This window comes from Ambystoma mexicanum, chromosome 5q (genome assembly GCF_040938575.1).
Source record: "Ambystoma mexicanum isolate Mex_15411 chromosome 5q, UKY_AmexF1_1, whole genome shotgun sequence".
In the NCBI taxonomy this organism is placed as follows: Eukaryota; Metazoa; Chordata; class Amphibia; order Caudata; family Ambystomatidae; genus Ambystoma; species Ambystoma mexicanum.
Genome location: NC_090933.1, coordinates 1039435835 through 1039450629, shown reverse-complemented (window position 1 = coordinate 1039450629; position 14795 = coordinate 1039435835).

Below are 14795 nucleotides of genomic sequence, written 5' to 3'. Positions count from 1 at the left end.
ACATCACTTGCCATCTCCAAGTCTTCCTTCCGTGGTTTACTGGCGTGTGCCCAGTGTCGAAATGCATGGCTGATTGGAGTAGGAGAAGGTTTATTTTGGGCATTTGGAACCTTTGAACTTAAAACATTTTTGTCAGTCTGACTTGTTTTTCCACTCTGCTTCAAATCGATTTAGTGGCACTGGAATACATTCTCGGGCAAAACATTATTTATTACCCCTTCCTCTAACAAAAGCAAAGTCAGTGGATTAACAAAGTGGTATGAATTCAGCAGCATTGCTTTCAGAACCTGCATAGAAGTGAAACATCACAGCCTGAAACGCCCACAGAGGCGTCTCTGCTCTCCCACTCACTCATTACATTTATAGGGTAATTCATAGAATCCAGCGCACAAGTAGCGCACGCGGCTGGCGCACAGCGTGCGCCTGCGATAGTCTGCGCCAGGCACGTGCGCTAAAACTGATTTCCGCGCACAGCGTATTCATGGATTTCATGCTCCCAAACCAGCCGTGGCGCAGAGAATCGCAGCGAGCCTGCAGCAGCGCCAGTAACGCCCCCAAGAACGCCCTCGCGCAAGGAAAAGCCATCAAAATCGCTAAATCATCGCTAAGGGCTGCGCTAACCCTGGACCACTTCACAGGGCAGGCAAACAAGGAAAGGAAAGCGGGCAATCTTCAAATCAGGAGTACGCGGGAAGTTCTACACGCGACTAGGCAGGGAACGTGAATTACAGGGGTACGCGGGAATTATCACACGCGAACAGCCAGGGAACGCGTATTACAGGGGTACGCGTGAAGTAGAACACGCGATAGGCCAGGGAACGTGTATTACAGGGGTACGCGTGAAGTAGAACACGCGATAGGCCAGGGAACGTGTATTACAGGGGTACGCGGGAATCATCACACGCGAACAGCCAGGGTGCGTGTATTACAGGGGTAGCGGGAAGTTCAACACGCGATTGGCCAGGGTACGTGTATTACAGGGGTACGCGTGAAGTAGAACACGCGATAGGCCAGGGAACGTGTATTACAGGGGTACGCGGGAATTATCACACGCGAACAGCCAGGGTGCGTGTATTACAGGGGTAGCGGGAAGTTCAACACGCGATTGGCCAGGGAACGTGTATTACAGGGGTACGCGTGAAGTAGAACACGCGATAGGCCAGGGAACGTGTATCACAGGGGTACGCGGGAATTATCACACGCGAACAGCCAGGGTGCGTGTATTACAGGGGTAGCGGGAAGTTCAACACGCGATTGGCCAGGGTACGTGTATTACAGGGGTGCGTGGGAATTATCACACCCGAATAGGCTGGGTGGGCCCTCACAGGTGTACCCTGTACACCCTCCACGGCCCCTGCAGGCAGCCCACAAAACAGGGGACTACCCTGCACACCTGATCATGTCCCCCTGCACCCCCATCCACCAGGGGCACCCTCCACCAGGCCCCCACCCATGTCTCCCACCACCCCCACCCCCCAGCAGTGCAGGGGCACCTGCCAGCAGGCCCCCACCAATGTCTACCACCACCCCCACCCCCCATCCACCAGGGGCACCCTCCACCAGGCCCCCACCCATGTCTCCCACCACCCCCACCCACCAGCACTGTGGGGCACGTGGCCAGCAGGCAGTCAGGCAGCAGCAGATGGCAGGTGGGAGTGTGCTCAGGGCTCTGGGGGACTGTAATTTGGCCTCCTGGCCAGGAGCGTGGTCTTTCGTGTTTGAACGCGTGGACAGCCTGATAGGGAGTGATTTTGCACGTGAAAACCCCACACTCAGCGAATCGCGCGAAAACCCGTCACCAGCATATGTGCGTCTATAGTTACCTGCACGGGCAGTGTCAAAGCGTGTGATTGGTGAAAATGGATCTACACGCAGGAGTGACAAAGCGTGTGATTGGTGAAAATGGATCTACACGCAGGAGTGACAAAGCGTGTGATTGGTGAAAAGTGAGCTACACGCAGGAGTGTCAAAGCGTGTGATTGGTGAAAAAGGATCCACACGCAGAAGTGACAAAGCGTCTGATTGGTGAACATGGGCCAAGCACGTACACGCCGTAAGTGACGCTGTACGTGTGGGCCTGTATATAAGGTAGTGTAGAACACCATTTCCCTGTACGTGCTTTTCGTGGAGAGCGAGTGGGTGAATTCTGTACTTCTTGTCGTTTCACACGCGATTTACTTCACAGCGTTTCCAGTTCGTACTCCCTGTTACCTCTGACAGCTTTTTCTCTTTTTCCTCTTGTACTGGTTTACCTGGGCCTGTTCCCTCAAACAGTGTCCCCTTCTACTGTTGTCCTGTCTCCTCAGACAGCGTACACATCTTCTTTTGGCGGGGGTGTTGCCAACCAAACGCGCTCATTTTTCACGCTCTTTTACCTGGCAGACGGTGAGTCACGCACGTATCTAACTTCTGTGCTTGCCCCGTGTGTAGCCTACCCCTTCAGAGGTCATTCTAGGCTGCGTGTGACACGCATACGTTCATTGTGTTACTGGATGCCACAGCGTAGTGCAGGGTTTTCCATCAGCACACGTGGTCTAGGAGGGGTATTGTGCACGTTCCTTAACTTTTCTGGGGTGCCTGTGCGTTGCGTGACCCGTCATCTTTCCCCAGGGGTGTCATATAGCCTTGCCACTGCACTAGGGTACGAATACCATCTGGTACCCAACCCCTTTGACACCCAATTGCCCAGGAAAATTGTGCACACCGACTCCCATACGCACAATAACATCAGTGCCATGGTTGGGAGGCGTGCAAGCCGTAAGGGTGGCAAAGGTGGCCGAGCCACACGTGGTGGCCGTGGAGGATCCACTAGGGGACGTGGTTGTGACTTGCAGGGTGCCCCTGTCCCCCCCAGTCTGGAGGACCAGTCAGGGACACCCATGCCCCCCCCCCCCAGTTGAGGGTCATGTGGCTGATACCAACCCTGATCAGCCCTTGTCGGACCAGCCCATTGTGGCACCAGACCTGTCCGAGGGTGATCCCATCGCTGACATCCAGGTCAGCAGGTCCACTGCACGTGCACCGGTGCACATTGGTGTCATCAGGGCACGCGCATCTATGCCAGATAGGTCATCTGCTGGCCCCCGTAGCCAGGGTGTGGCTCCATCCACCCCACCTCTCACACACCCTGCCAAGACTGTGTCGGTCCTAGTTCATGCACCTCAGATCAGGCCTGACCCCATCCCACTACCCCCAATGCCTGCACCTACTCCCATGCTGAGTGTGCAATCCCACACACCCAGTACTGAGTCCAGCTCACCCTCACCACCCCACAGGCAAAGCCACCCTCACCACTGTCACACACCTTCTTGGTATTCCAACCCATGAAGTGTGTGTCAGTCGAGGCTCATGCTGCCAAAATCTCCCCCCCATCCAGCTCCCCCTTAGGCTCACTCCCATCCTGACAGGGCCCACTCCATGCTCCACTCTATGTCAGGTACACTGGATGTCTTTGCCACGGTCATGACCACCTGTCTGAAGCCCCATGCCAATGCAGAGTCCTGGCATGACTCGGATCTTGTGAACCCAGACCACAGGTGCCGGGTGGCAGAGAGGGAATGTCCTGCATCATGCTCATCCTCTGGCAAACTGGCCTGCCACATGCTCCAAAGGCAATAGCGCCTCACCCTTTTCACAAAGATGAGATCCCCAATCCAAGGGCACATATCTGCGGCATGTGACAACTCTGCAGGACACATAGAAATCTGCAAGGACCTTGCCGAGCCAGATGCAGTGTGTACCTCCCCTGTCCCCTCCGAGCCCACAGCACTGCATGATTGTCTCTGTACCCCTATAGGCCACCCCCCCAGCACTTGTCTGCGCCTAACACCATCTGCCCTTGACGTTAAGTCCTACTTACCTTGTACAGCACTTCCAGCCGCCACTTCCCCTTGCACTTCATTGTGCCACCCACCCCTGCACTTGCGTGACATGAATGACACCAGCACCAGTAGGATTGTTGACTGGCATCCCCTACTGCCCCACCACCCCTCAGTGCTCCGCTGTACCTTCATACATTTCTGGACCGGTGCTTCACAAATGCTATATGATTCCTTTACAGGTGATGGGGAGGTGGAATCTCATTGTTTACTGCATTTTGTTGATGTAGACAAGGCACTGTGCATCGTGGCCAATTTGGACTAGCAGATCCATGTACAACATGTTAACTTATTGATGTGATGATGCAATGTCAGGACCAGAGTGGTAGAAATCCAAAAAAGTTGCCCTCCTCTCCCTCTTCACTTGGTGGCTATGTCACATGCCATGTGTGTGATGGCATGTGCCTTTGACATGGCAATCACCGGCCAATGTGTGATGGCAGTGCTAGGCAGCATGGTGAGCAGGCGTTGCTCTCCAATCTGTACATTGTATGCCCTGAGCCTCCCCTACAGACCCAGTGATGGTGAATGCATAGGAGGTCTCCCAGTCATGTGGGATATGTGTCGTAGAACTACTGCCTCTGTTGTTCATCAGCCCTTGTTGCATGCCATGGTGCTAATGCCTGTTTCCATTTTTCTCTTTCATGTCTTTGCAGGGGACGAAGCACTTGTTGATGCTGGGGATGTGGTGGTTGAGCCGTCCCAGGAGGGCAACCCGGGCCGACCTTCCACAAGTGAGGGACGTGGTGTGTTTGTGGGTGAAAACCCACAAGTGCTGCAGGTCGTGCTGTCGAGGGGTGTCTCTGGGGGTTCCTCCCCCGAGCAGTATTCAGGTGTAGACTCGGAGGATGACACCTATGTGCAGTCGCAGGCGAGTGTTCTTGGGAGAGAATCTCCTCTGTCCGACCCACCTGCAGCCGGGCCATTGCCCTCAATGGGGATGTCAGTGTCGGCAGCTCAGCCTCCGGTGGTTACGGATGCAGGGCCACACCACACAATCTCTGATCCTGTTCCTGGGGCTGCAGATCAGAGAGGGAATGCAGTCCTGCAGCCTGAGGCCTTGCCGGCACAGCAAGGCGCAGTCCGCCTTGCCCCAGGCAGGTGTGGTGCCCGTCAACGTGGTGGCCGTATGCCACCTGGCAATACCGCTTGGGAGCAATCCATCTACGGTATGGCCAACCAACAGGCAGCATCATCCGAGATGATTGCACAGGCCATGGATAGGGTGACCACTTCCATTGTCCCCCCAGAAAGGCTGATGGAGCGACTGGAGCAGGCTACAGAGTCCATCTGCCAGGCACACAGGGAGGATATGTTGGCGTCCAACAAGGACAGGCGGGCGGCACTGGCGACTCTGCGGGAATCACTTTCCATGGAGTCCCAGCGCCACAGGGAAGGCCTGAGGGAAGAATTCCATCACCTCAGGTCGACCCTGTTAGAGCTTGAGGCTTCATCCCATAGAAGGACAGAGGAGCAGCTGGAGCGTCTGACACGGACGCTCTCGGCCGAGATGCAGGCAACTCGTGCGGAGGTCAGGTCATCCCGGAAGTTACTGCATGGGGACCTCCGCATGATTATAACCCAGAACCAGAACTACCAGACCCGCCTGCTTGCAGCCATGGAGGAGCAAACTCGTGCTTTGCGTGGGCTGCCTCCCATTGTCACACCATCTTCTGAGGCAGCTCCCCCACCTCCTGAGTCAGCTGCAGGGTCTGGCCAGAGCGATAGCGACTCATCTCCCACAACAGAGTAGCCGTGTGGGCCACGAGCCTATGGGGTGTTTTAGTTTCCCATGATCCACACAGGTGGATTGTGGCGTGCATCCTGTCCTCGGACCTCATAGGTGGCCCCCCCCCCCGCCGGCCCTTTCATGGCCATTTTTTCTCAATTTTCTTTTTTCTTTTCCAAGAGTGTTGCCTTGTGTGGGTACCTGGGCATACACTGTATTGTGGCTGGGCACATGCAGGCTTGTCCTGAGTTTGGTTTCGATGCTTGGGTAGCAGACATCCACACCCCTCCTGCTTCCGTTTCCATGGGCTTGCAAAGGGTGTGCCCAAGTGACAGCAAATTACACGGTGACATTGGACTCCCATGAGCTGTTGGCCAGTCCATAGTCAATACTGTGTAGACATTCATAGTGTACATTGTTGTTGCACCTAACTATGCATGATGGTTTGATATGTGCCTCTACTTACATATGTTGCTCATGTTTTGCAGGTATTTCACACAGTTCTTCACACGGGCATACTCTCTGGAGTCAGACTACATGTCGGTAGATGTGCACTGACACTTTTGCGTGGCGCCATCACTGTACATCTGGACGGTGAGGACATACCAGCAGAATCAGGTAATGAGACTCCCATTGATTACATGCATTGTGTCTTGTTTGGGTGGGCTTCAGGGTGGGTTGGTGTGTAATTTGATTGAAATTACTCTTACACAGGTGTGTAGTAGTGGCTCCAGCGCGGTTAGCTGTTCAAGTGCGGCTATGTTCCATTTGGGGCACTGCTATTTGTGACACCGGTGTCATGTTGTGATGGCCAGTTTGTTTGCTCTCACATACCATGACATGGTGTCCTCAGTGGCGGGACTGTGAAGGGAATGGGTGACATGGCAATGTTGTCATGTAGTGAATCGCCTGTGGCAATGCATATTTGATTGATGGAGTTGTGTCTTTTCGTTGTGATGCATTGCTGGTGTATGTGTAGGTAGGGGTGCACACATAGTGACACTTCCATGTTAACAATCTCAGGCTGATGTGTATCTGACAGTTTATTGTCAAGTAATTTTGTGACATTGTCAGGTAGTGTCATCATTGATTGTCAGATGGTATGTGCCAGAGCAGTGTGCACTAGCCAGCACTGTGATTCCTAGGTGAAGAAGTTGGCCACCAGTTGCGTACGGGCTGCCACCCCCCGTGCCCTTTCCCCTCCCATGCGCAGCGGGCGTGCATGTGGTTGTGGATGTGGGGGCACCACCATGTCCACGGGCAGGCCCCGGCGTGTTGCAACGTTGTGCAGGACACATGCTGCCACTATGATCCTGCACACTATTCGGGGAGCATATAACAGCTGCCCGCCAGAACGGTCAAGGGAGCGAAAGCGTGACTTCAGCACTCCGAATGTGCGCTCCACTATGCCCCGTGTTGCAATGTGGGCTGTGTTGTACCTTACCTCGGGTGGCGTGGTGGGGTTCCGGATTGGGGTCATCATGTGGGGGCTGATAGGGTAGGCACTGTCCCCTGCGGAGGTGGTGATGGGTATCATTAGTGGTGTTGTGTCATGACCCAGTATCTGACATGCATGCATGTGCAGTGGCATTCATGCTCACCAAGCAGCCATGTATCTCCATGCTGGCCAGCCTCTAGGTCCCGGCATAGTGTAGACATTCTGTAGATGAAGCTGTCGTGGGTGGACCCGGGATAGTTGGCATATACTGATGTGATTATTCCCTTGGCATTGCATACAACTTGCACGTTGATGGAATGCCAGTGCTTGCGGTTTCTATAGATGTGCTCTGTTGCCCTGGGTGGACGTAGAGCCACATGTGTGCAGTCAATTGCACCAAGCACTTTGGAGAATTGAGCCACACCATAGAATTCCTGGATGCACGTCCGCCTTTCTGCATGAGTCCTGGGGAGATATATGTGCCTGCGGACTGATGGCCGTGCAGTGATGATGTTCAAGACCTGGTGTAGGCAGCGTGACTGCGTGGCCTGTGACACACCACCCACTATGGCACTTGTCCGCTGAAAGGATCCAGTGGCCAAGAAGTGCAGTACATTCAGGACCTTCTGCAGGGGGCTGAGTGCTTGGGAGCACAGGGTGGGTGATGTGAGGTCATCCTCCCACTCACTGACCAGGTCCAGTATGATGTGTGCTGGAAACCTGTACCTCCCATACACCTGGTCATCAGGCATCCCGAATAGGCTGGTTCTGGGTGTGAATATTCTGGCCCTGACTCTCCTCCTCCTCCTCCTTTGGTAGCCCACTGCCACTGCTGCTAGGAACGGTATGTTCATCCTGGCATCTGGCTTGTTTATTGATAAGTGCGCAAATTAATGCCTTGCGCGTGTTCTAGGCGAGCGTGTGACCCTCGCACCCCTGGAATCTAGTTCCCACTCCAATAGCGTGTGGAAATTCCCACGCAGCAGGCATACAGGTGCGCTGACGTACTTGCGTGTGTAAGTGCCCGCGCACCCCTGAAATACACGTACATAGGCCAATGGCGTGTACGCGCATTTTTGGCCAATTACACGCGATGTAATACACGTACATTGGCCAATCGCGTGTACGCGCACTTTTGGCCAATTACACGCGATGTAATACACGTACATTGGCCAATCGCGTGTACGCGCACTTTTGGCCAATTACACGCGATGACACTCTGACGTGCAGTATTTCCACGTGTGCTCCGTCATCACGTGCTGAGTGGGGAACGCCCGTGCGGATCACGTCAAACGCGCTTACGCGGTGAGGGACTCTGGTCCAATAGAATCGCGTATGCGTGCTGACGCACTTACGCGCTAAGGCCCTTTCCTCGGATTTCACGCTGACGTGCAGGAATTTCACGTGCCAAATCACTCCGTATCAAGCTGGCCACCCGAAAACACACGGAACACCACGCTCCTGCCCAGAAGGCCGAGTTACTGCCCCCCCAGTGCCCTGAGCAGCCTCCCACGTGCTATCTGCTGCTGCCTGCCTGCCTGCCTGCCTGCTGCCACCGTGCCCTGCCATTTGGTGCCTGCACATCAGCCATCTGCAGGGGTCCAGTTGCTGTGTCCACCCCTGCTGGAACTGAAGACTCCCAACTGGGATTACATCGCTCCACAGCCCAGCCCCAGGACCCAGTTGCCCACCCACACCTGCCTCTGGGGTTGCCATGTCGGGCACTTCGACATCTGGCACCAGTGGCAACCCCAGGCCAGAGGGGCAGAGGGGCACCAGCTTCACTGCCACCGAAGTTGGTGTCCTGGTGGAGCATGTCCTGGGGCAGTATGATGCCCTCTTTGGATCGTCCCGCGCCAGCAAGGAAGGACGGGAGAGGATCTGGGCCGACTGTGTGGTTGCCATCAACGCGGAGGGGGTGGCAACCCGCAACGTCCAGAAGATCAAGAAGCGCTGGGAGGACTTGAGGTCCAGGACCCTTGTGAAGGCCCGGCGCCTCGTGGAGGGGGGCCGGGGCCGCATGAGTTCCATCCAGAAGAGGGTCCTGGAACGCGTACGCCCAGCGCTCCACGCCCAGGTCCTTGAGAGGGAGGCCCGTCTGGAGTTGAGCGGTAAGTGTGCAAGCATTACTGTGTGAGACAGGGCATGTTGCGGTGTGCTGGTTCTATGATACTTGCCTGTATGTGTGCCATGGGCCATGTATGCATGTATGTGTGCAGGGACATCATGGTAATGCATGTGCGACCAGTGATGTGTGACCCACATGGTTGTTGCATGTGTTGAAATGTGGCATGGGGAGCCCTATGCAGATTTAGGACATGAGAGCATGCCAGTCTCTGTACCTGGACATGGATGGGGGTGAAGGATGGGTGCTGATGCCAGGTACATATATGGTAGCCATGTCTGTGTGCCTGACCTGCGTGTCTGTGACTTGTGCATGCCATGGATGCATGACACATGTGTGTGACAATGCACAGATTCTGTGACGCACCCAACTAACCCTTGTTTCGCCTGTGTTCGTTGTGTTTGGGGCCAGATGGATGTGACTGAGGTGAAGTGTGTGCATGTGATATGCATGAGCCATGATGCATGTGAGTTACATATCATTGAATGTTTCAAGAGTCAATTGGACATGCATGGAAATGTGCATGGCATGCACCATGCCTGTTACTGTGTGTGTTTTGCCTGGACTGACCCATGTGTTGTGGAGGGACATGATGGAAGTGTACTTTGACAGGGGTGCTCATCTGCTATTGCTTCCTGTCTAGGGGACCATTTTACAGTAGCCTGATGCTTGTGTCCTTTGTCTCCCTCTACGCAGCGGCTAGTGAAGAAGAGGGCGGAGACGGCGCTGTGGAGCAAGGCGGCGGGGATGCCCCCACGGCTGCAGCGGAAGGGGTGGGTGAGCCCCCACAGGGGCCTGCTAGGGCGGGAGACGGTGAGGAGCCATCCAGGTTGGTGGTTTGCACAGAGGAGGAGGAGGCCGACACTGGTGCACACATGGGGCCTGGTGGGAGCATCCCTGCTGGTGCAAGTGGTGCAGTCCAGGGCCAGGGGCAGGAGGCAGCACAGGTCACCGTGGAGGTGCCTGTGCATGTCGCTGTCCCTGACCCTGTGAGTGCACCACCATGCACCAGCAGGGATGCCCCGTCCCAGGCCCGTCCGCAGGTAGTGGGGATGTCCATGTCAACTGACTCCCCTCCACCTGCGGCCGTGGGAACCCCTGGCCGCGTGGAGCAGGTCCTGATTGGGGTCGCGATGCGCACGGCTGTGATTCGTGATGACGTGCGTGCTTCCCGGGAGGAGCACGCACGTCATCACGAAGTGCACCGTGCCGACGTGGCCCAATTGGGATCGGCCATGTTCGGGGGGTTCCTGCATGTGTTGGCCAATCTGACGGCCCTCTCCTCCTCTGTGCAGGCTATCCACCGGTCGTTCTCCTTGCCGTCTTCCGGCCCAGATGCCACCATGGCCCCCTGTGGACCTGCCCCGACCAATGCAGCCAGCTCGGTGGGGATCCCATCCCTGCCACAGTTGGGAGTCGGAGGTCCAGCAGGGGTGGACGACACAGCAAGTGGACCCCAGCAGATGGAAGATGTGCCGGCATCATCGGGCAGGGCACGTGCACGACGGCGTCGGTGGTCGTGCTGGCAGAGGCAGTGGCGTCGGAGGCAGCAGCGGGCTCGACGTGGGAGGCATCATGGCTCAGGGCCATCAAGATCAGAGGGGCAGGCATCGGCCGGAGGGCAGGGCAACCCTGGCATGGCGGTGTGTTCCGTGTGGGAGGAGTTTGGCCAGCGGATAGGTGCGGAGCGGCAGCGGGCGGAAGAGGAGCGGCTCGCCATGGCCAGGGCGGAGATCTCCATGCGTCGGGCATTGAGGCGGGCTGAGTGCCTCGAGGAGGCTCGCAGGGATTTTGGTGAGCACATGGGGTTGTCCCTGCGAGACCTCGGGGCCAGGACAGAGTCCCGCCTCCAGGACATTGACATGGAGTTCGAGGATGCCCTGGCCAGCATCACCAAGTGAGCCGCAGGACTAGCCCGCTGCCTTTGTATATAGTTTTTTAGTTAGTTAGTGCTAGGTTTCCTTTATTTATTTTTATTATTTTGGACCGCTCGGACAATGGCCACTTTTTTGTACATATTTATTTTATTAGTTAGTATTAGGTTTCATTTGTGCTGTTGGGCTCATGGACCCTGGAACATTCCTGTATATATTTTTATATTTTGGGAGATACATTTTTTAATTTTTTTATTGTTTACACCATGACGTAATGGTTTTTCTTTGATTTCCTACTACATGGTTTTGCTTTGGACAAATTATATTGATTTTTTAATCCTTTGTTTTTTGGTTTATCATTTTTGTTCTCGGACATGGACCTTTTATTTACTTTGCCACATAGTTGTATGTTTTATTGGTTTACTTGATTTGTGTTTTTAATACATTTTTATATTATCTTACACTTGTGTTATTTTCTCTTTGGTTTCTTACATGTCATGATATGGGTTTTGACATTCACTTGCACCCATTGTGTATGTGTGTGTGACGGACATGTGTTCTTTTGCATACTTGCCTTTGGGGTTGTGTCATGTGATTGCATTCACTATGTGGGTGCATGCAATCCTTGCCTGGGTGTTTGTGCTGGGTATGCTGGCCATTACTGCCATGATTGTGTATCGTCAGGACCTGGGGCCAGGGGGACATGGGTGGGGGCCTGCTGGCAGGTTCCCCACAGTGCTGGGGGTGGGGGTGGTGGGAGACATGGGTTGGACATGGGTGGGGGCCTGCTGGCAGGTTCCCCACAGTGCTGGGGGTGGGGGTGGTGGGAGACATGGGTTGGACATGGGTGGGGGCCTGGTGGAGGGTGCCCCTGGGGGGTGGGGGGTGGGGGTGGTGGGAGACATGGGTGGGGGCCTGGTGGAGGGTGTCCCTGGTGGATGGGGGGTGGGGGTGGTGGGAGACATGGGTGGGGGCCTGGTGGAGGGTGTCCCTGGTGGATGGGGGGTGGGGGTGGTGGGAGACATGAGCAGGTGTTCAGGGTAGTTACCTGTGGTGTGTGCTGCCTGCAGGGGCCGTGGAGGGTGTACAGGTAATGCCTGGGAGCACACAGCCAATTCGCGTGTGGAACTTCCCGCGCACCCCTGCAATCCACGTACCCTGACTAATCGCGTGTGGAACTTCCCGCGCACCCCTGAAATCCACGTACCCGGCCATATCGCGTGTGGAACTTCCCGCGCACCCCTGAAATCCACGTACCCGGCCATATCGCGTGTGGGACTTCCCGCGCACCCCTGAAATCCACGTACCCTGACTAATCGCATGTGGAACTTCCCGCGCACCCCTGAAATCCACGTACCCGGCCATATCGCGTGTGGAACTTCCCGCGCACCCCTGAAATCCACGTACCCGGCCATATCGCATGTGGAACTTCCCGCGCACCCCTGAAATCCACGTACCCGGCCATATCGCGTGTGGGACTTCCCGCGCACACCTGCAATCCACGTACCCTGCCATATCGCGTGTGGAACTTCCCGCGCACCCCTGAAATCCACGTACCCGGCCATATCGCGTGTGGAACTTCCCGCGCACCCCTGCAATCCACGTACCCGGCCATATCGCGTGTGGAACTTCCCGCGCACCCCTGAAATCCACGTACCCGGCCATATCGCGTGTGGAACTTCCCGCGCACCCCTGAAATCCACGTACCCGGCCATATCGCGTGTGGAACTTCCCGCGCACCCCTGCAATCCACGTACCCTGACTAATCGCGTGTGGAACTTCCCGCGCACCCCTGAAATCCACGTACCCGGCCATATCGCGTGTGGAACTTCCCGCGCACCCCTGAAATCCACGTACCCGGCCATATCGCGTGTGGGACTTCCCGCGCACCCCTGCAATCCACGTACCCTGCCATATCGCGTGTGGAACTTCCCGCGCACCCCTGAAATCCACGTACCCGGCCATATCGCGTGTGGAACTTCCCGCGCACCCCTGAAATCCACGTACCCGGCCATATCGCGTGTGGGACTTCCCGCGCACCCCTGAAATCCACGTTCCCTGCCATATCGCGTGTGGGACTTCCCGCGCACCCCTGCAATCCACGTACCCTGCCATATCGCGTGTGGAACTTCCCGCGCACCCCTGAAATCCACGTACCCGGCCATATCGCATGTGGAACTTCCCGCGCACCCCTGCAATCCACGTACCCTGACTAATCGCGTGTGGAACTTCCCGCGCACCCCTGAAATCCACGTACCCGGCCATATCGCGTGTGCAACTTCCCGCGCACCCCTGCAATCCACGTACCCGGCCATATCGCGTGTGGAACTTCCCGCGCACCCCTGAAATCCACGTACCCGGCCATATCGCGTGTGGGACTTCCCGCGCACCCCTGCAATCCACGTACCCTGCCATATCGCGTGTGGAACTTCCCGCGCACCCCTGAAATCCACGTACCCGGCCATATCGCGTGTGGAACTTCCCGCGCACCCCTGCAATCCACGTACCCGGCCATATCGCGTGTGGAACTTCCCGCGCACCCCTGAAATCCACGTACCCGGCCATATCGCGTGTGGAACTTCCCGCGCACCCCTGAAATCCACGTACCCGGCCATATCGCGTGTGGAACTTCCCGCGCACCCCTGCAATCCATGTACCCGGCCATATCGCGTGTGCAACTTCCCGCGCACCCCTGCAATCCACGTACCCTGACTAATCGCGTGTGGAACTTCCCGCGCACCCCTGAAATCCACGTACCCGGCCATATCGCGTGTGGAACTTCCCGCGCACCCCTGCAATCCACGTACCCTGACTAATCGCGTGTGGAACTTCCCGCGCACCCCTGAAATCCACGTACCCGGCCATATCGCGTGTGGAACTTCCCGCGCACCCCTGAAATCCACGTACCCGGCCATATCGCGTGTGGGACTTCCCGCGCACCCCTGCAATCCACGTACCCTGCCATATCGCGTGTGGAACTTCCCGCGCACCCCTGAAATCCACGTACCCGGCCATATCGCGTGTGGAACTTCCCGCGCACCCCTGCAATCCACGTACCCGGCCATATCGCGTGTGGAACTTCCCGCGCACCCCTGAAATCCACGTACCCGGCCATATCGCGTGTGGAATTTCCCGCGCACCCCTGAAATCCACGTACCCGGCCATATCGCGTGTGGAACTTCCCGCGCACCCCGGTATGCACGCACACGTTTATTTTTTCTCTCAGCGCGTGTCTGTGTTTGTGGGTACCCCTTTGTACGTTGGACATTGATCATGTCTGTATATAGGTGCTATTTGTTGGCGCACCTTTTAGCGCACATTTCTTGCAGGCGCAGAGACGCTACCGCCTGCTTTCTTGTGGCGGTCGTGTTTGTGCCTGTTTGTGCCTGTGCGCTGCTTTGAGCGTGCGCTTTTTTGCCCTATTCTATTCCATGAATACGTGTTGTATGCGAGCGTGTGGGTGTTCCGCGCACTTGCCTCCTATACTTTCCCCGTGCCGCCCACATTCTTCCCCATTCCGAGTGTTGTGCCCCATTTTATTCCCCATTCCGAGTGTCCCGCCCTGTGTTCCGCCTACTTTAGAGCTGTGCGCTGCGCTCGGAGTGATAGCGCAGTGGCCGTGGCGCACGACGTTGGTTGACCTGTGCGCCGGCCTGCGCCGCGCGCTTTTTCAGCGCACGTCCTCTGCTTTTCTTGCGCACGGACTTCCATGAATCGACGTGCGCTGGTTTCCCTGCGCTTTTCGCTAATT